Source organism: Anomaloglossus baeobatrachus, chromosome 1, assembly GCF_048569485.1.
Source record: "Anomaloglossus baeobatrachus isolate aAnoBae1 chromosome 1, aAnoBae1.hap1, whole genome shotgun sequence".
NCBI classification, from domain to species: domain Eukaryota; kingdom Metazoa; phylum Chordata; class Amphibia; order Anura; family Aromobatidae; genus Anomaloglossus; species Anomaloglossus baeobatrachus.
Window position 1 is genome coordinate 619794085 of NC_134353.1, and position 21682 is coordinate 619815766.

The window sequence follows — 21682 nt, forward strand, 5'->3', positions numbered from 1 at the left end:
TAAGATTGAGTAACAGCTTCTGCTGATACTCCTGCATACGTGCGTCCCTTTCTATGGCTGGAATTATGTCACAAAATTTGGACTTGTACCGGGATCTAATAATGTGGCAAACCAGTAGTCATCATCACTTCTAATTTTAACAATAAGAGGGTCATGTTGCAGGTAGTGCAGCAAGAAAGCACTCATGTGTCTTGCGCAGCCATGCGGACCAAGTCCACGCTGTGTTGTGGCATAGAGGTGCTAACCGTTCTTTCTTCCTCTGACATCTCCCCCAACCTCTTTCAACTGAAATTTGACCAAGGTCTCCCTCATCCGCTGAGTCTTCCATGTCCATGGACAGTTAGTCCTCCATTTCTTCCTGTTCTCCTGCACCATCCTCAACATTTCGCCTGCTGCCATGCACCCTTGTTGATCCCTGTCCCCCATGGTCCCATGCCTGCCGCATTGGTGATGATGAACGTCTGGATCTTGGTGATGTTGTTGTCTCTTGCGCATATGAATCCTCCTGTAGTTCCTCCCCTTCCTGTTGTCCCACCCCCTGACTCCGAATAGTGTTTAGCGTGTGCTCCAGCTTGTAAATGACTGGAATTGTCATGCTGATAATGGAATTTTCAGCGCTAAACATATTCGTCGCCATGTCGAAACTGTGCAGAAGGGTGCATAGGTCCTTGATCTGAGACCACTCCATCAGGGGGATCTGCCCCACCTCTGCATCTCGTTGGCCCAGGCTATACGTCATGACGTATTGCACCAGGGCTCGGCGGTGCTGCCACAGTCGCTGTAACATGTGGAGAGTCGAATTCCAGCATGTCGCCACATCGCATTTCAGGCGATGAACCGGGAGGCCGAAAGACTTCTGGAGCGATTCAAGTCGCTCAGCTGCGGCGCTTGAACGGCGGAAGTGAGCAGACAGTTTTCGTGCCCTGGTCAGAAGGCCATCTAGGCCGGGATAGTGTGTTAAAAATTGCTGGACAACAAGGTTCAACACGTGAGCCATACAAAGTACGTGTGTCACCTTGCCCAGACGAAGGGCCGCACCCAGGTTTGCAGCATTGTCGCACACGGCCTTACCAGGCTGCAGGTTGAGTGGAGACAACCATTTATTAAACTCGGACCGCAGAGCTGACCACAACTCCTCAGCTGTGTGACTCTTATTCCCAAGACATGTCAAGCTAAAGACCGCCTGATGACGTTGCGCTCTGCTGCCAGCATAGTAATGAGGGGTGCGTGATTCCTTCTGCGCAGTGAGAACGCTGGTGGCCTGACTAGGCAGGCTTTGGGCGGAGGTGGAGGACACAGATGAGGTGGAGGAGGCAGAAGCAGTGGCGGAACTTGGACAGACAGAGGATTGACACACAAGTCGTGGGGACGGCAAGACTTGTGCTGCAGACCCTTCACCATCTATCACCTTAGTTACCCAGTGCCCAGTCAGCGACATGTAACATCCCTGTCCATGCTTACTGGTCCAAGTATCGGTGGTAAAATGCACCCGTTCACACACAGAGTTTCTCAAGGAAGCGGTGATGTTGTGTGCGACATGCTGGTGTAGCGCGGGCACACCTTTCTTAGAGAAGTAGTGGCGACTGGGCATCTGGTACTGGGGCACAGCGACAGACATAAGGTCTCTAAACTCCTGTGTGTCCACCAGGTGGAAAGGCAGCATTTCGGTAGCCAAGAGCTTACAGAGGGATAAAGTCAACCTCTTAGCTTTGTCATGGGTCGCAGGAAATGGCCTTTTATTTGTCCACATCTGAGGGACAGAGATCTGGCTGCTGTGTGTAGACGGTGTTGAGTAGGGTGTCCCTGGAATAATGCAGATTTGTGAGGAAAGTGCAGTCGGAGACATGATGTTGCCTTCATCCAACGTTGGTGCAATCGATGTCTGAGAGAGCTGTACACACGCACTTGTTTCCCCTTCCAAACCAACTGATGACCTACCAAGCAAACTGCCTGTTGTGGTTACAGTGGTGGAAGTTGTGCGTGGAAAACCAGGTGTGACAGCTGTCCCCACAGTCCTGGAAGATGAAGAGCGCACGGATGCACTGGAAGGGGCAGGCCGTGGATGGTTCGCTCCGCTAGGCCGCATTGCAGCACGGTGAGCTTCCACTGGGACCTATGATATTTATTCATGTGACGATTCATGGAAGAAGTTGTCAAACTGCTGAGGTTTTGACCTCTACTAACAGAATCACAACAAATTTTTCACATCACATAATTTGGGCGATCTTTTTCTATGTCAAAAAAGGACCAGGCTAGGCAAGGCTTAGAGGGCATGTGACCTGCTGAGCCCCCCCGACTAGTGCTCAGAGGCAGAGTGGTGGCTGATGATGCAGTTGTAGACGAGTTGCCAGTGCTCCGACTCTGTCCAGGAAGGCGCAAGGTAACTTTGTCGTCGGTTGCATCCTCCTCCACCGCCTCTGTTGACCTCCTCGAGTGCCTGACTGTGGGTTGACAGTAGGTGGGATCTAGAACTTCCTCATCAATTGTTGTGTTTGCACTCCCCTCACCCTCAGACCGAGCCTCTTCTTGCCCTGACCGAATATTTAAGTTGTCATCACAATCTAGTATCTGCGTCTCATCGTCATCAGTATGTTCCTCATTGTCTATAACCACAGGTGTTACAGTTTGTGACAAAGGGTCAACATTATGCTCAGAAACTTGGTCCTCACGGCCTGAATCAGAGTAACAAAGGTTCTGGGCATCACTGCAGACCATTTCCTGGTTTGTACTCACTGTAGCTTGGGAGCAGACCTCTGATTCCCAGGCTATAGTGTGACTGAACAGCTCTGCAGACTCAGCCATCTCAGTTCCACCATACTGTGCAGGGCTGATGGAGACTTCAGAGCTGGGAGAAAGCAAGTTTGATTGGGATGACAACTCAGAGGACTGGTGTTTTTTGGATGCGGTAGTTGAGGTGGCTGAGAGGGCACTTGTTGGACCACTTGAGATCCATTCAAGCATTTTCCTTTTTTGGCCATCATCTACCTTTGTTCCTGTTGTTCGTGTCCGTAAAAAAGGGAGCACATCGGATTGTCCACGGTAAGTAGTAGACATCTTACTTTTGCTGGTAGATGGTCTATCTTCAGCAGATGTTAATGGAGCTTTGTCACCTTTCCCACGGACAAACCCTTTTTTTCCTTTTCCAACACGCCTCTTCCCCTTTCCACCAGCATCTGTCATTTTGCCACTCATGTTGATTGCGACAAGATTGTGCACTTAAAATGTGGTAGTAAAAATTGAGAGGTGGTGTAGATTGCAACGGTGGTCTATCTTTATTAACAGCAGAATAAGCAACAATAATTATCACTGACAATGCAACTACGGCCCTTAAACTGGCTGCATAAATTGCTAGTATAATGGCTTAGTAACAATGAGTTTTAGTGTGCAATGCAGGCAGACGTGCTGCAAATATCTTTGCACTACTGGGGCAATACAGCAGTCCAACAGCCACGTTTAGGATGCCACTAAGTTCACTCAGTGTTTGCTAGTATAATGGCTTAGTAACAATGAGTTGGAGTGTGCAATGCAGGCAGACGTGCTGCAAATATCTTTGCACTAGTGGGACTATACAGAAGTCCAATAGCCACGTTTAGGATGCCACTAATTTCACTCAGTGTTTGCTAGTATAATGGCTTAGTAACAATGAGTTTGAGTGTGCAATGCAGGCAGACATGCTGCAAATATCTTTGCACTACTGGGGCAATACAGCTGTCCAACAGCCACGTTTAGGATGCCACTAAGTTCACTCAGTGTTTGCTAGTATAATGGCTTAGTAACAATGAGTTGGAGTGTGCAATGCAGGCAGACGTGCTGCAAATATCTTTGCACTAGTGGGACTATACAGAAGTCCAATAGCCACGTTTAGGATGCCACTAATTTCACTCAGTGTTTGCTAGTATAATGGCTTAGTAACATTGAGTTTTAGTGTGCAATGCAGGCAGACATGCTGCAAATATCTTTGCACTACTGGGACTATACAGAAGTCCAATAGCCACGTTTAGGATGCCACTAAGTTCACTCAGTGTTTGCTAGTATAATGGCTTAGTAACAATGAGTTTTGGTGTGCAATGCAGGCAGACGTGCTGCAAATATCTTTGCACTACTGGGGCAATACAGAAGTCCAACAGCCACGTTTAGGATGCCACTAAGTTCACTCAGTGTTTGCTAGTATAATGGCTAAGTAACAATGAGTTTTAGTGTGCAATGCAGGCAGACATGCTGCAAATATCTTTGCACTAGTGGGACTATACAGAAGTCCAATAGCCATGTTTAGGATGCCACTAAGTTCACTCAGTGTTTGCTAGTATTATGGCTTAGTAACAATGAGTTTTAGTGTGCAATGGAGGCAGACGTGCTGCAAATATCTTTGCACTACTGGGGCAATACAGCAGTCCAACAGCCATGTTTAGGATGCCACTAAGTTCACTCAGTGTTTGCTAGTATAATGGCTTAGTAACAATGAGTTGGAGTGTGCAATGCAGGCAGACGTGCTGCAAATATCTTTGCACTAGTGGGACTATACAGAAGTCAAATAGCCACGTTTAGGATGCCACTAAGTTCACTCAGTGTTTGCTAGTATAATGGCTTAGTAACAATGAGTTTTAGTGTGCAATGCAGGCAGACGTGCTGCAAATATCTTTGCACTACTAGGGCAATACAGCAGTCCAACAGCCACGTTTTGGAAGCCACTACGTTCACTCAGTGTTTGCTAGTATAATGGCTTAGTAACAATGAGTTGGAATGTGCAATGCAGGCAGACGTGCTGCAAATATCTTTGCACTAGTGGGACTATACAGAAGTCCAATAGCCACGTTTAGGATGCCACTAAGTTCACTCAGTGTTTGTTAGTATAATGGCTTAGTAACAATGAGTTTTAGTGTGCAATGCAGGCAGACGTGCTGCAAATATCTTTGCACTACTGGGGTAATACAGCAGTCCAACAGCCACGTTTAGTATGCCACTAAGTTCACTCAGTGTTTGCTAGTATAATGGCTTAGTAACAATGAGTTGGAGTGTGCAATGCAGGCAGACGTGCTGCAAATATCTTTGCACTAGTGGGACTATACAAAAGTCCAATAGCCACGTTTAGGATGCCACTAAGTTCACTCAGTGTTTGCTAGTATAATGTCTTAGTAACAATGAGTTGGAGTGTGCAATGCAGGCAGACGTGCTGCAAATATCTTTGCACTAGTGGGACTATACAGAAGTCCAATAGCCACGTTTAGGATGCTACTAAGTTCACTCAGTGTTTGCTAGTATAATGGCTTAGTAACAATGAGTTGGAGTGTGCAATGCAGGCAGACGTGCTGCAAATATCTTTGCACTAGTGGGACTATACAGAAGTCCAATAGCCATGTTTAGGATGCCACTAATTTCACTCAGTGTTTGCTAGTATAATGGCTTAGTAGCAATGAGTTTTAGTGTGTAATGCAGGCAGACGTGCTGCAAATATCTTTGCACTACTGGGGCAATACAGAAGGCCAACAGCCACGTTTAGGATGCCACTAAGTTTACTCAGTGTTTGCTAGTATAATGGCTTAGTAACAATGAGTTGGAGTGTGCAATGCAGGCAGACGTGCTGCAAATATCTTTGCACTAGTGGGACTATACAGAAGTCCAATAGCCACGTTTAGGATGCCACTAATTTCACTCAGTGTTTGCTAGTATAATGGCTTAGTAGCAATGAGTTTTAGTGTGTAATGCAGGCAGACGTGCTGCAAATATCTTGGCACTACTGGGGCAATACAGCAGTCCAACAGCCACGTTTAGGATGCCACTAAGTTCACTCAGCGTTTACTAGTATAATGGCTTAGTAACAATGAGTTTGAGTGTGCAAAGGGCAGGAGGGTACAGTGCCAGGGTTGTGGGTTTCTGGGTAGAGGAAAGGAAGCCTGCCTTTCTATCCCTCCTAATGGGGAAATGCAGCGAGGAAATCCCTGACCTTAGCAACACAGACGCTGTCATCTTGTGTAGCTGTTAAACTCTGTTTTCACGGACCTGTCACCTATGGCTCTGACCCTGCCAGTATGAGCCCTTAAAAGGATTGATAGAAAGTGCTATCCCTATGCTGTACAGCGCTGTGTATGGAGCGTACACAGCAGTATCGGCGATCGGAGCTGTGCCAGTGATGTCTGACACCAAGGACGCAGAAGGCAGATAATGGCGTGCTGGAGGAAAATGTCCGGTTTTATAATGCAGGGACATGTGACATGGACATCCTATCACACATGCCGTTGCTTCTCTGGCTAAAAGTCCACTTAGCTGTGTGTGTGTCTGGGATTGGCTGACATGCTGACCCGCCCCACTACACGCGCGCGCTTAGGGAAGGAAGACAAGGAAAAAAAAAAAAAATGGCGATCGCCATTATACATACAGCAGTGATCTGAATGCGCTGTTCCCGCACACTATACACTGAAATGTCATAATAGTGTGAGTCACAGAGTGACTCACACTATTACAGCGGAAAGCCAGCTAGGAATTAGCTGTTTTTTTTGCTGCTAGAACCGTTCTCGAACGTATCCAGAACTATCGAGCTTTAGCAAAAAGCTCGAGTTTTAGTTCGATCTAGAACAGCCCCCAAAATCACTCGAGCCGCGAACTGGAGAACCACGAACCGCGAACCGCGCTCAACTCTATTGGTTAGTGATAAGATCGGGATGGTGTAGTGGGAATTATAGGGTGATGGCAATGTAATGTTTGGATGGTGCACAAGGGCACTCGAGGTAGAAAGATTATCCAAGGGAAGTAGTACTTGATAACACTGTTAGCATGGGAAGGTTTAACTTATATACTGTATTTACAGGGCCCCTTATGCATATATTGGTCTACGTGTGTATATTCCCATCCATATAAATATATAAATATATATATATATATATATATATATATATATATATATATATAGCCATGCACATGCAAATGGAGGGAAATGGTCACAAAGTGGATGGGTATGTTCAAAAAGGGGAAAGGAAAATTAAATGCAATATGAAATGGTGAATGTTATGGAATCAAAACAAAGGGTGTGTGTTAATTTATGATGGCTTGGTATGCTAATTTTTTACACAATGGACTGCATGTAGGTATTAATGGGGGTGAATATAGAAGATTGTAGGGAAATTAATGAAATGATTGTTATGGGTGTTTCCTGTGTTATGAAATGCCTCACTGGTGGTTATTATGTTAGGTGCGTATGGATGGGTACACTGCCATTAATGGTCCAGGCAGTCCATAAAAGCAGTGCTTCCCGCATATACAGTAAATATACATTCACATATGTGTACTTGCATACCCATCAGCATGCAAGGAAATATATCCGTATATACTTGCGTGTACAAAAAGGATCAGGATTATTGGAAAGCAAAAATCTCAAACTCTGCATTGAGGCCTCTAGTGGCAAGGGTGTCCTCCACAAAAATCCACCCAGACTCTACGTGTGACATCTGATGATTGCCACCTCTTCAGTATGGTTGCACTAGTTGGAGGCCAAATAATGTGGTATTTTTGACCGATTGGTGGTATAATTTTAAGAAATATCGGGAGAGGGGGTGACCCATGAAACATTTTATGGATGTTATTAAAGTGCTCACTGAGTCTACTGGAGAGAGTCCTTTTGGTGCGCCCTATATATGATTTATTTCATGGGCATTTGATAGCATAGATAACTCCCTTGGTAGAACAAGTAATATAGTTAATGGTTTTAAATGTTTTATTGCCCCAAGTTTTGGTGAATGATTGTTTCAACTGCCTTACTCACCACGGGGATATTCACGTCATCACGAGCACAAACCTTGAGCCTTAAATACTGAAGATTTGCTCATCTCCACTCAGGGGATCTCATGAGACCTTCTGAGGTAAGGTTGCTGAGTTCATTGAGGTCTCCTGAGGTCAAGCAACCTGCGGTCTCAGGTGGAGGGCCGTGGGAACCTCCATATGAGCCCGCAACTAACCTGACGTCACTGCTGATCGTGTGGCTCGGTCTCTGTCTGAAGCTCACAGCGGGTGGTCATTGTTCTATGGCCGTTAGCTGTGCTTTCAGATGTAGCAGAGCTGGAATTGTCGTTGGACCTTGTGTCTGACAGACCTGGGTCTTTTGGAGGTTAGTAAAATAGTAAAAGAGGGTGTTTTTTTTCTATTTTATTTTTTCTTTGGGCTGTCATTATCCCCTTACTACCCAGATTGCAACCGCACCAGGGCTATTGGGAAGAGTTGGGTAAAGTTCCAGGACTGTCACATCTAATGGATGGGACAATTTTTGGTGGCTGCAGGCTGCTAATTTTAGCCTGGGGGCCAATAACCATGAGTTTCCACAGCCTGAGAATACCATCTCCCAACTGTCGGAATTTATCTTGGCTGGGTATCAAAATTCAAGCGGACTGGATGCCATTTTTTCAAATTATTTATTTAAATAATTTAAAATAAAAGGCCCCATGCGGTTCCTCCTATTTTGATACACAGCCAAGAGAAGTGCATGGCTGGGGGCCGCAGCGTACAGCCTGTATATTGCCAATAAAACTGTTAAAAATGTTAAAAAAAATTATTATTCCAGCAACCTGATCACTTGTTCACAGGTAGGAAAATGAGGAATCTTAACGTTGAAAAAGTTTGTATGAAGAAAACTAAGAAAAACATACTTTGTATACATCCATACAGATATTGTTTGAGACAACCAAGATGTTTTTTAAATTAAAGGTCAATTCTGATTTTGTAAGAAAGAATTACAACCACAATATAATATAGAGAAATTAAAATATCATTTGAAAGACAGAAAATATAAGCAGATAATAACTTAACTATCAAACTGGCAGACATATCACCATGATTATTGCTTTATGTGCATAAAAACATTGTTGTGCACAAATAACAATACCATTCTCTTATTGGATTTAACAGCAAGCTTTTTGCTTAAACCGAATGATTCTGAATCATGATTTTAATCCATTTCTTATTGATAAGAACGTTTGATTTGCTTTATCCATCACAACAACAAATAATTGTAATTTTTTTCTAACATGTACCTTTCCCTTCATTTGACAGCCCGCATTATTGTTTCAGCACTTGTTGTTTTTATTTTTTATACAATATGTATTAATTCATTTATTAATTCATACACTTTTTAATATCATGATTTTTAATTTCACATCCAACAATATAAAACAGTAATCCTCACAATAATCAATATATTTATATATATAATATAAATTACTAAACTTCTATTCACTTTTATTCACATAAACTCTTATGAATCTACTTATTTTTATATAGAAATCAAATAACAACAGTGGAGCAGTCCCCACAGTCAAGAGAATAATAAAACTAAATATTTGCTTTGTGTATGAAAAAATCATGGCTTTTATTATACAATGAACACATAAAATCAAAGAATATAACTACATGTTTGGCACAAATAATATGCTGGTAGTTACTGAGGAAAATCCTTTAATAATGTCAAATATACTGTATGTACAATAGTACGGTTAAGAAAATGATACTATACAGGTACAAATAAATGATAGGCACCAATTTTATATAGTTACAGAAATATGTACCTTATATTTATTTCACATTAATATACCAGTAGTTTGTTCAAACTAACATCATTCAACTTTTCATTCTCATTTGTGTTTTACATAAGCTCTAGTATTTATTATCATTTTATTTTTTGTGTTTATTCATTCATTTGCTTGCTGATTAGGTTTAATTAATTTTATTACCATTACACATATTTTCATCTCTTGTATGGTTTAAACAACATACCAAAACGTTATGCAAATAAGTGATGTGTCACATATATAAGGACAAAATGTGCAAAACAAGACTGCCGCGGAAACACCATCACCTGTCTTAACGCTGGCAGGAAACTAGCCAGGTCTTTCACCTGGAAGGAACAACCATGGGAAGGGCAGTCTCCAGTCAAGGAAACCGCCTATGCCAAAACATGGTATCCATCCACAGACAGCTGTTTCGGGGTATTTGCCCCTCATCAGTGTGGAGTAGGAAACTGGCTAGTGGGAGCAATGCCTAGTAAAAGACTACATATCATGTAGTACATATATAAGGACAGTCTTAGGATCAGGATTCTCAATTACCATCTGAGACCATGCACAATTAAACTCTGCTTTCTTCCTTTTGACAACAAAGGGTTAATCCCTTGCCTGGTTCAGCAGTAGTCTTGCTCAGCTGCCTTCATTTGAGCATATCTGGGCTGTATTTAATCCCTCTGCTTCCTGGAGACCTTGCTGGTTATTCATTTCATTTCGGGAGCTAATCTGGAGCAGAGAGGACGTGGGGTTGCTGGTGTGCTGTCTGTTGCGATTAGTGCAAGTTAAGTGGTTTCTTCTACCTACTTTTGTTATACCCTACCCTACCCTTACCCTTACTCCGTGGTCATTCCCTGGTGCACATTATTAGTGTGTATAGGTTTTTGGTACCCCTGTTTTTTTCTGTGTTGGTAGGTTGTTGTGCTCCGTCCGGGTCAATCCCCTAGGTGGCAGGGACTTAGTTGTTATGCGGGCATCACACGATACGATCTATCATGCGATCGCATGAGTGATCGTACCCGCCCCCATCGTTTATGCATCACGGGCAATTAGTTGCCCGTGGCGCACCAAGTCATTAAACCCCCGTCACATGCACTTACCTGCTGAGCGACGTCGCTGTGGGCGGCGAACATCCACTTCCTGAAGGGGATGGAACGTTCGGCGTCACTGCGATGTCACACAGCGGCCGGCCAATAGAAGCGGAGGGACGGAGATGAGTGGGATGTAAACATCCCGCCCACCTCCTTCCTTTTGCATAGCCCGCGGGACGCAGGTAAGTGGTGATAATCGTTCCCGGAGTGTGACACGGAGCGATGTGTGCTGCCTTGGGATCGATGAACAACCGGCGTGCAGGAGGGCCAATATTATGAAAATGAGCGACGTGTCAACGAGCAACGATAAGGTGAGTATTTCTGCTCGTTCACCGTCGCTCGTAGCTGTCACACGCTGCGATATATCAAACGATGCCGGATGTGCATCACTTACGACGAGACCCCGCCGACATATCGCACGATATATCGTCTCGTGTGACGCCCGCATTAGGGCCTGGATAGGAGAAAGGGCTACGCTGGTGGCTCAATCCTGACTGTCTAAGTCTACCATTGGGATAAGGGACAGCGCAGGGCTCCCAGATTTAGGATCAGCCTGGTAGTCACAGTTCCATCTACTGTCCCGTTACATGACGTTCAATTTCAGCACTATCTATTGTCTATTTATTCATAGTATTTAGACAAAATAACATTCGTTTTGTTCTTTCATTTCATGTTTCATGTAATTATTTAGTCACCTTCACTATCCAAATTCATAATTGGGACTTATGTTTGTCTTGTGTTGTGCAAAAGATGCAGTCTTTAGCCTTTGTCCCCTTTACTACATTGGAGTCGCTGTTTTCAGCGCTGACTTATGAGGGGATTTTTTTAGGTGATTGTCGGATAATCTGCATGCACCTTAGCACTTTAGTTGTCCCCAGTATTGTCTTTCGAGCTTTGGAAAATATCTGATTTTAAATAGTATTAATAAAGTTGAAATTTTAAAAGGGTTTTTTTCTTTTGGTTTGCTGCTAATTACTCTTATTTCCATTTTTTTGTATGGTTTTTTGGACAAATTTCAAATTGCCCATTCGTTTAGTCACCTTTTCGCAGTAATTTGACCAGTCGCTGAAGTAGGCCTGCACAGTTAACCATAAATAATAATAATAAAAATAAAATTTTTATATATATGGCACCAACATATTCCACAGCACTTTACAATTGGCAATTTGGTGAGTATTTTCCATCGCTAACGGTGTCACACGCAACGGCGATATATCGTTAGATACGTCGTTGCGTGTAACGGGGCCTTTAGGTTAGCAAATTCAGGTGATAAGCTTTTGTATAGAGATGTGTACTGTATGTAAAGCATGCTTAAAATCATTGGGGATAGGTAGTAATCAGATGTTCTGGAGTGGTGCATTTCAGAAATCTAGAGCAGCATGAGACAAGACTTAAAGACGGAGGTACAAGATCCGGATTATGGAGGAAGTTAATCTTAGATTCAGTTGCAGAATGAAGAGCATGTGTAAGGTGAAAGGCAGAGGTGATGCAGAAGATATGTGTCCATTTTTTTCAAGTCAGTATTACAATCATATCATAATTTTCATGAATATTTTCTAATTCCAAGCTGTATAACCTTTAATGCTTTTGGCTTGAAGCATATTAGGTGACTCTAAAAAGTAAAAATTTGGTAAATCTAACAGATAAATACAGCATTCTTGAAATTGCTAAGATATTTGAGCGTGATCACTTGAGATGAGTGATCCTGATCGGCAAAGATCAGAAAATGTTAAAATAGTACGATCTTTGGTCAGACCGGGATCAAACAAACAAACATTTACCGCAAAAGTTGTCGATCTTGCAAAGGATTGGTAAAAATTTGAATGGCACAAACCATCCTCTCCCTGCTCATCACAGCTATGTCAATTATTGACATGGCTGTGATTGGCCACTGTTAAAAAAAAAAGAAATAAAAGGGTTAAAGCAGTACATACCGAGTCTTCCCATTGCTACATCACTTCTTCTGGGTCCAATAATTATCTCTCACCCATTTTCACTGCTTTCCCCTTCCACAGTCATCTCTGATTGGCTGCTGTTGGACCACGCCCCCACCCTATGAAACAACATCTGTGATTGGTTGGAATCGCACATGATGTCTGTGTCCTTATAATGGAGTAAAATATATAAATAAAAAAATAGCATAGGGTCCTCCAGCCTAGCGCTTTTTGTGACTGTGTATCAAAAGAAGAGGAACCACCTGCACCTTTTGTTTTTTTGAAAATTATTTAAATAAATAGTTTAAAAAAATGGCAGTGCGGGTTCTCCCAATTTTGATTTCCAGCCATGATAAAGCCCAACAGCTGGGGACTGGTATTCTCAAGCTGTGGAGACCCGTGGTCATTGTGGGCCCCTTAGCCTAAAAATAGGAGCCTGCAGCCGCCTAGGATTGCCAAATCCATTAGATGCGACAATCCCAGAACTTTACCTAAAACTACCCAATATCCATGGTGCAGTGAAAATTAGGATAATAAGTGGTTAATTGCAGCTCACAGCTGTAACTAAGCCCTATATTAGTAATAGGGAGACTTTATGAAACCCCCATTACTAATCTGTAAGTGAAAAGAAATAAACACAAACACCCAAAAATCCAATATTTGAAGTAAAATACAAAAAACACACAAACTTATTAATCCCCAATAGACCCAGGTCCAAAGTATTCCAAATGACCACCCAAATGACCATGACATGACCACCCACTGTGAGCTTCAGGCAGAGAATGAATGAGCCACGCAATCAGTGGTGACATAACTCAGGTTAGTTGCGGTAACAGATGGAAGTTCCCATGGCCCTCCCCCTCTGACAGCAGGTAACCTGACCTCAAGTGCCCTCAGAGGACCTTCTGAGGTGAGGTCACTGAGTTCATTGAGGCCCCCTGTGGTCACAGGTAGAGAGCCATGGGTCTTTATCTGAAGCTCACAGCAGGTGGTCATGCTCTATGGCCACACTCTGTGCATTCAGATGTAACAGAGCTCGAAGCATTCTGGGACCTCATGGTGTGGATAATCTCATACCTGGATGATTTGGGGGTTAATAAATTGGTGAAAGAGGGTGTTTTTTGTTTTTTTTTAAATATAGGTTTTTTCTGTGTGTTTATGTTTTTATTCTTTACTTATAGGATTAGTGGTGGTGAGGAGGGGGGGTCTCATAGACCCCTACTTATCACTGATCCAGGGCCTAGTGGCAGCTCATAATCGGGCCATTTTTCACGACTCTGACCAGTGTCACTTTGACAGGTTATAACTCTGAAATACTTCAATAGATCCCTGTTACTCTGAAACTGGATTTTTTATTATGACATACTAGCTGTAGATCCCGGGCATTGCCCGGGATAATAACTGGCTATTTTTAACTATAACAAAATAAAATGCATTAACAAAAAATTATTTTGCAGATAAAAGTCACAAACTAAACCGACAGAAATTTTATTAATAAAGCTAAAAAAAGTAAAGTCATAGAAGCAGTTCACATCATATATTCAACAGCACAGATATGTAACACAAATAAACTAATTACCAAAGTAATGTAAAGTATTTTATCTTGAACTCCTTATTAGAGATGAGCCAACCTTAGGCTCAGGGTTCGGGCTTGGAAAATAATGTGAAAATCTCCCTGGTGAGTACCACGCTGTGCTGGTGTCTGAGTGATACACAGCATTGTTCGTGTTGTGGGAAATGCGTGATCGGCTCAAATTTGACTTACATTCTGCTTTCTGAGATGTATTGTTTTTGAAGAAATAAAAAAAAAACTCCGCCCAGCTACCTCCGGAAATAGTTTGGTTTCAGCCCACAGCAAAACACTTCTGGAGGTGGGTGGGTGGTGCTTTTTTTTTTTTTTTAATTTCTCCATGAACATTACATCTTAGAATGCAGAATGTGAGTCAGATTTGAGCCAATCACATACTTCCCTCAGCGCGCACAAAACTGAGCATCACTCAGACACTAGCAGAGCGCGATACTCAACACAGAGATTTTAACAGTATTTTCTGAGCCCGAACCCCGTACGTTGAGCAGGAGATTCGCTCAACTCTACTCCTTATTCAAGAGCCTTTTGATAAACAACATTCTTTGTTTTCCTTTCAGTGCAAAGATAAACAGATTTTTGGCAGTTCCAACTCTTGAACAGGCCACATAAAATTCACTTTGAGAAAAGCATGGAGATTGCAAATTGATTCCTGCTATTTTCAAGGACTGTCCCTGAGCCTTTTTAATGGACATTACAAATGACAGTCAAACTGGAAACTGGAGGTGTTTAAAATCAAAAGGCAAATCAGATGGAATGAGTGGAATTGTTGGAATTAAAACATCCTAACCTTTGGCACATCCTGTCAAAATGGTTGCTTCAATTTCGTGTGGAAACAGGTTCTTAATCAAGAGTCTTGTTCCATTACTCAGCTTTGGTGGATCTTAATTTCTCAACAGCAGAATAGGTGCTCCAGGTTTAAGAAAGAGGTTATGCTGAGGAAGTCCTTGTAGTTCCAAGGAATTGAGGAACTCTGTAGGATAGAATAATGCTTGATCAGAATCGGTCACTGTATCCACTGACTTATAGGTCCTGCACACACCTGGAAGGAGATTTAGAATTTTAATATTTATCTTGTTGACACTATCATTCTTAAAAGCTAGAATGGCCCTTTCACATTGCCAGCCAGACTTTCTGAAGTGGCTGCTGCTTCATTGAGTCATGTCCCAGTGTCCATCATTTTCCAGAAGTCCTTGTCTCATGCAAGCTTCCCTAAATATTCCACAGATATGGTCTCCGACAGTCTTCCGGTCAGACAATGATGTTGGGCCCTTGACAACATGAAGTAACATACGCAGGTAGAAGCACTCTGCATTTGATAGCTGAACAGTGTAGACACGAACAAGAGTATCATTTGCTTTGACCCCTGCATGACCGTCAACATCAGTCCCCAGTTTTCTCAATTCCAGTGTTTTTCTAGATGTATTCCAAGTGTAGTACTTCGGTACATCACAGTAGAGAATTGTTTTTGCCAATGGATCTTGTTGACATAGTTCAAAAAATGCCAAGAGGGTGGTTTTAGGTGTAGTTAGAAGCTGCTGGCGAAAATTTGCCTGCTCAAAGTACATACTTTTTCCATTTTCCAAGTGAACACAAAGATGCACAACTGGTGGGTAGCGCTCATGAATTGAGAACCCTAGTATTCTTCAAACAGCTTCATTTCTGCTGATGTACCTGCCCATCTGGAAGGCTTGCACTTCATCAATAATAGGTCAATTTTTCTGGAGTTCAAAAACTGCTTGATCACTTCCTTTGTGGACATATTTGCATATGTACTTGATTGATTTCACAGAGTGGCAAGATTCAATGTTGATGTGGGCCTGAAAATTTGTACAGAGCAGTGGATTGTAAGACACCACCCACTTGTTAATTTCTATCTCTTGGAGTGATGTTCCAACACGCGTTTTGAGCTTTGCTGTGAAACCGCCATCCCCTGGTTTTCGTCTTCGGTAGACTGGATATCCATCTTATCTCTCATTGTGTTTCTTGGCCAAGGTTTTGTGGGTAATTGTTTGAACACCTGCCATCAACCATGCAGGGAAAATTTTTGTTGAGGCTCCCTCAGGGACCATGGATCATGTTCTTTGCAATGGTGTCAAACAGCAATAGGTCATTCTCAGGGTCTGGCAATTCAGCACTGATTATATTGTCCATTTTGGTGGGCTGTATTTTTAGTTTGAGCCAGACTAAGATATGGGATGAGGAAGGCTTCTTTTTTGCCATTCAATTGAATATATCCAGCACTGACTCACCATAAATCTGTGCTTTTGTGATGAAATGAATCATTTTTGTGACTTTTCTTTTGAAAACTCGTGCAATGATGTTATGGCGATTCATAGATTTTTTGACCTGTAACAGGTGCCCTCTGATTTCCTACCAATCAGGATTGCAAGTGAAGGTAATAAAAAGATCTGGACGGCCAAACTTCCTCACATAAGTCATTGCATCTTGTGTGTATTCATGCATGTATGGCGCCCCTCAGGCTTTCGTACTGCACCTCAGCCAGAGGTGTGGTATCCCATCCTGAGTAAGAAAGGGGTCATCTATCGGTTCACAGACAAAACCTGCACACACCAATTGTTAGGACACACTATTTGGGATCGGTGGAGGCCCACAACGGTGAAACCTGGCCTGCCACAGGGTAACCGGTCAGCTGCAGTATTGGAACCAACAGTGAGTAAAAACATCTTAACTGCAAGCCTCATGTCGTCTGCTTTGTCCTGCACCTCATCAACATCCACCATAGACTTTACAAACGGTTGCCCTCGGGGTACCCGCTCCACCTGTGGGGAGCAGAAACACCTCAGCTGCCACAATACCAGCCCCGGAGGTCCTGTCCAGCAGCGGCGGCTACAAATCCGCAATCCACAGGTGGCGTCACGAATCTTATATAAACATTATTACCACCTCCCCTATACTGCCACTTTAATTGACTCCGCCCGGGTCACGGAGTCGCTGACTACCCCGGACTAGTCCGGCCCGACACCGAGTCACGTAAGGCCCTGGGGCGGGCGAGTCACATGTGTCGTGGGCTTCCAGTGACAGTTGATGGAAGAAAAACCAATTTACCCAACTCCTTTGGATCAGCATTATTTCCCACAGCATCTCTAAGATGAATGTATTCCTCGGCTCTGAGCTTCTTTTGATTAGTCGGATATACGGAAGACGTTCACTCTCGATTAGAGTTGAGCGTGGTTCGTGGTTCTCCAGTTCGCGGTTCGAGTGATTTTGGGGGCTGTTCTAGATCGAACTAGAACTCGAGCTTTTTGCTAAAAGCTCGATAGTTCTAGTTACGTTCAGGAACGGTTCTAGCAGCAAAAAGCCAAGCTAATTACTAGCTGGCTTTTCGCTGTAATAGTGTAAGTCACTATGTGACTCACACTGTTATGAAATTTCAGCGTATAGTGTGCGGAGACTGCGCATTCAGATCACTGCTGCTGGGATAATGGCGATCCCCATTTTTTTTTTCCTTGTCTTCCTTCCCTAAGCGCGCGTGTAGTGGGGCGGGCCAGCATGTCAGCCAATCCCAGACACACACACATCTAAGTGGACTTTTAGCCAAAGAAGCAACGGCATATGTGATAGGATGTCCATGTCACATGTCCCTGCATTATAAATACGGGCATCTGGCCGTCTGGACGCCATTATCTGCCTTTGGCGTCTGGGTGTCAGTCACTGCAGGTGCAGCTCCTGTCTCCGATACTGCTGTGTACGCTCTACACACAGCGCTATACAGAATAGGGATAGAAGTTTCTTTCAGCCCTTGTAAGGGCTAATAACAGCAGGCTCAGAGCCATAGGTGACAATCAGTTTTGTGGAAAGAGGTTTTAACAGCTACAAATAAGAGTGTCTGTGTAGCTAAGGTCAGGGAGTTCCTTGCTGCATTTCACCATTAGGAGGGATATAAAGTGAGGCTTCCTTTCCTCTACATTTACCCACAACATGGCCACTGTACCCTCCTGCCCTTTGCACACTCAAGCTCATTGTTACTAAGCCATTATACTAGCAAACACTGAGTAAACTTAGTGGCATCCTAAAAGTGGCTGTTGGACTTCCATTAGTGTCCCACTAGTGCAAATCTATTTGCAGCACCTCTGCATTGCACACTCAAGCTCATTGTTACTAAGCCATTATACTAGCAAACACTGAAAAAACTTAGTGGCATCCAAAAAGTGGCTGTTGTGCTCCATTTGTGCCACACTGGTACCAAGCTAATTCTAGCACCTCTGCATTACACCCTCCTGCTCTGTTTTTAATAAGCTATAAAAATAGCAAAAAATGCTGCCAGTTATTGGCATCCAAAAAGTGGCTGTTGTACTCCATTTGTGCCACACTGGTGCCAAGCTAATTCTAGCACCACTGCATTACACCCTCCTGCACATTTTTGTAAAACCATTTTAATTTAAAAGAGTAATGCCAGTTAGTGGCATCCAAAAAGTGGCTGTTGTACTCCATTTGTGCCACACTGGTGCCAAGCTATTTCTAGCACCTCTGCATTACACCCTCCTGCACATTTTTGTAAAGCCATTTTAATTTAAGAGTGCTGCCAGTCAGTAGCATCCAAAAAGTGGCTGTTGTACTCCATTTGTGCCACACTGGTGCCAAGCTATTTACAGCACCTCTGCATTACACCCTCCTGCTCATTTTGCTATGCAAATTTTATAGCAAACTATAAAACTATATAACTATAGCCAACAAGAAGGTGCCCAGTCTTCTATTATGCTCCAAAAGAGCACACCTCCATGTGTTGAACAAATTGCGGCTTTAGGCCAGAGTTGGGCAGGAAGAGGGCATCGATGCAGGCTGCCACCACAGTTGGTAACGCAGAACGTTTAAGAACAGCTCCTGTCCTTTCAGTCCTGCTAGTGCAGCCCAGTGGAATAAACAGGCCTGCTGCTGCTGATGCGCCTGCTGTCTACAGGTGTGTCCCCTACGCACACGGACAGCGTACCCAATGGCCCCTGTGTTGTTAACAGTGGGTTCCAGGGCTCTGTGGTCGTGTGGACCCTGTGATGCTAACAGGGCTCCCAGTCTCCAGATCTGAGTGGCGTCTAACTCAGTTCAGGCTACTGTTTGTTTCAGAGTCAACCTGCTCTGTATCCTTCACCTAACTTTCCAGTTGCCAACCTCTCCTTTTCCATCTGTGAGCACGGTGGACACCAAATGGTGATTGGGATATCTACCTTTCTCTTTCTTTTCTTCTTAATATTTTTTATATAGCGGTAACATAGTATATACCACCTTATCCAAATCTGCCAGTCCCACCATACCAGATGTTGTTTCTTCAGCAAATGTTAATGTTGCTTAACCACCAAACCCACGGACACAAACCTTTTTACCCTTTCCAACACACCTGTTCCCCTTTCCACCAGCATCTGTCCTTTTTCAACTCAGTTTGTATATGACTAAAAATGCAACTCTTTAGAGACACCGTACTCAACGCCGTCTCAGCACAGCAGCCAGCCCTCGGTTCCTCAGATGTGGACAAGTAAGACCATTTCCTCCTATCGATGAAAAAGCGTTGAGATTCACTCTGTGCACCACTGGTGTTTAGTGGAAAAGCAGATGTAAGATTGCGTAACACCTTCTGCTGATACTCCTGCATACGTGCGTCCCTTTCTATGGCAGGAGTTATTTCGCAAAATGTTGTGCTGTACCAGGGATCTAACAGTGTGGCAACCCAGTTAGTCAGCATGACTTGGAATTCGTACAATCCGAGAGTCATGTTGTAGGTAGTGCAGCAAGAAGGCGTTCATGTGTGTTGAGCATCCAGGAGGACCAAGATCTTGGTGTGTTGGTGGCGGAGAGGTGAGAATCGTGCCTCCTTCCTCTGCCCTCTCCCCACAACCTCACACTACCGAAATGTGAGCAAGCTCTCACTAATCTGCTGAGTCTTCCATGCCCATCGCCAGTTCGTCCTCCATTTCTTCCTGGGCTCCTGCACCTTCCTCAACTGTTTTCCTGTTATGCGCCCTTGATAATCCCTCTCCCCCACCGTACCATGACTGCCGCCAAGGTGCCGCTGACCGCCTGGACCTTGTAGATCTTGTTATCCCATCTGCATATGACTCCTCCAGTACTTCCTCCCTTCCTCTTGGACCAACACCTGACTCCGAATAATGCTTACAGTGTGCTCCATCATGTAGATGACCAAAAATGTCATCGCCAGTGTTAAACATCTGCGTCGACATTTGTAAACTGTGTAGAACGGTGCATATGTCCTTGAACTGACACCACTCCAGCAGCGTGATCTGCACCACCTCTGGATCAGGTTAGCCCAGGGTATACATCATAACGTATTTCAGCTGGAATCTGCGGTGCTGCCACAGACGCTGCAACATGTGCAGATTCAAATTCCTGCGTGTCGGAACATCGCATTTCAGACATTTAACCGCCAGAACTTAAGACTTCAGGAGCGATGAAAGTTGTTGAGCTACTGGGTGCGAACGATGGAAGTGAGCACATAGCGAGCGTGCCCACTGTACAAGGCCATGTAGGCCAGGATGTTGTTTTAAAAATTGCTGGAGAATCAGATTAAACACATGAGCTATACAAGTCACGTGTGTCACATTGCCCTGACGAAAGCACGCATCATGTTTGCATCATTGCCGCACACGGCTGTTAAGTCACCACCGTAGTCCGCTGCGTCAATTTGTACTCCTGTTGCAAGGTGACATGTTCCTTTCGTGCATAGTGCTGATGATGGGAGAGGAGTCGACACCAGCGGTGCAGGTGGACGCAGGTTATGCTCACCCACTGGGCTGCGTTACCTTGACATATGCAGAACCAATGGCTGAATGCAGGTGGTGGGTATCTCACAGATGAAGTACCATCATTCAGCTACAACCAATCGGAAGACACAACACCCTTTTTTAGGCCCCTCCTGTCTGAAGACCACTGCCAGACATAGGTATGAACCTCTGGTTACTGTTACTCCCAGTTTAATTTTATGAGTTTGTGTGCTTGTTACCTGACTACGTTTCCTGCTTGCTGTTTAGGTACCTCGTTGGCCGATTTGCATTTCACCTCTCCTTGTTTTCCGATTAAGTCCTGTCCCTCCCATTCTGTTCCTCTTCCTCAATTAATGTTTTGACCCTGCATGACTACTATTCTCTGGAGCTGCAGCCTTCCACAGGTATTGATCAACTTGGGCCCTGTGTCATTCAAAATCACTGTATAGGGGTTAAATGGTTTCAGGGTTCTGGGAGTCCAGCTTGGTGAGTGGGTTCCCTCTAGCCTATCCTATACAGCCCGTCTGAGTGTGTCGATCCAGGCAGGTGTTACACCATGCCCTCGACAGAAGGACATGCAGGCCGGGATAGTGTTTTAAAAATTGCTGGAGATTCGGATTCAACACGTGAGCCATACAAGGCACGTGTGTCACATTGCCCTGAAGAAGGGCCGCAGACTGTTTAGCATCATTGTCGCACCCGACATTCCCTGGCTGCTGGTTGAGTGAAGACAACCACTGATGACACTCGGTCTCACGCTACAGAGCTAACCGTCCACAACTCCTCAGCGGTGTCTCACATTTCC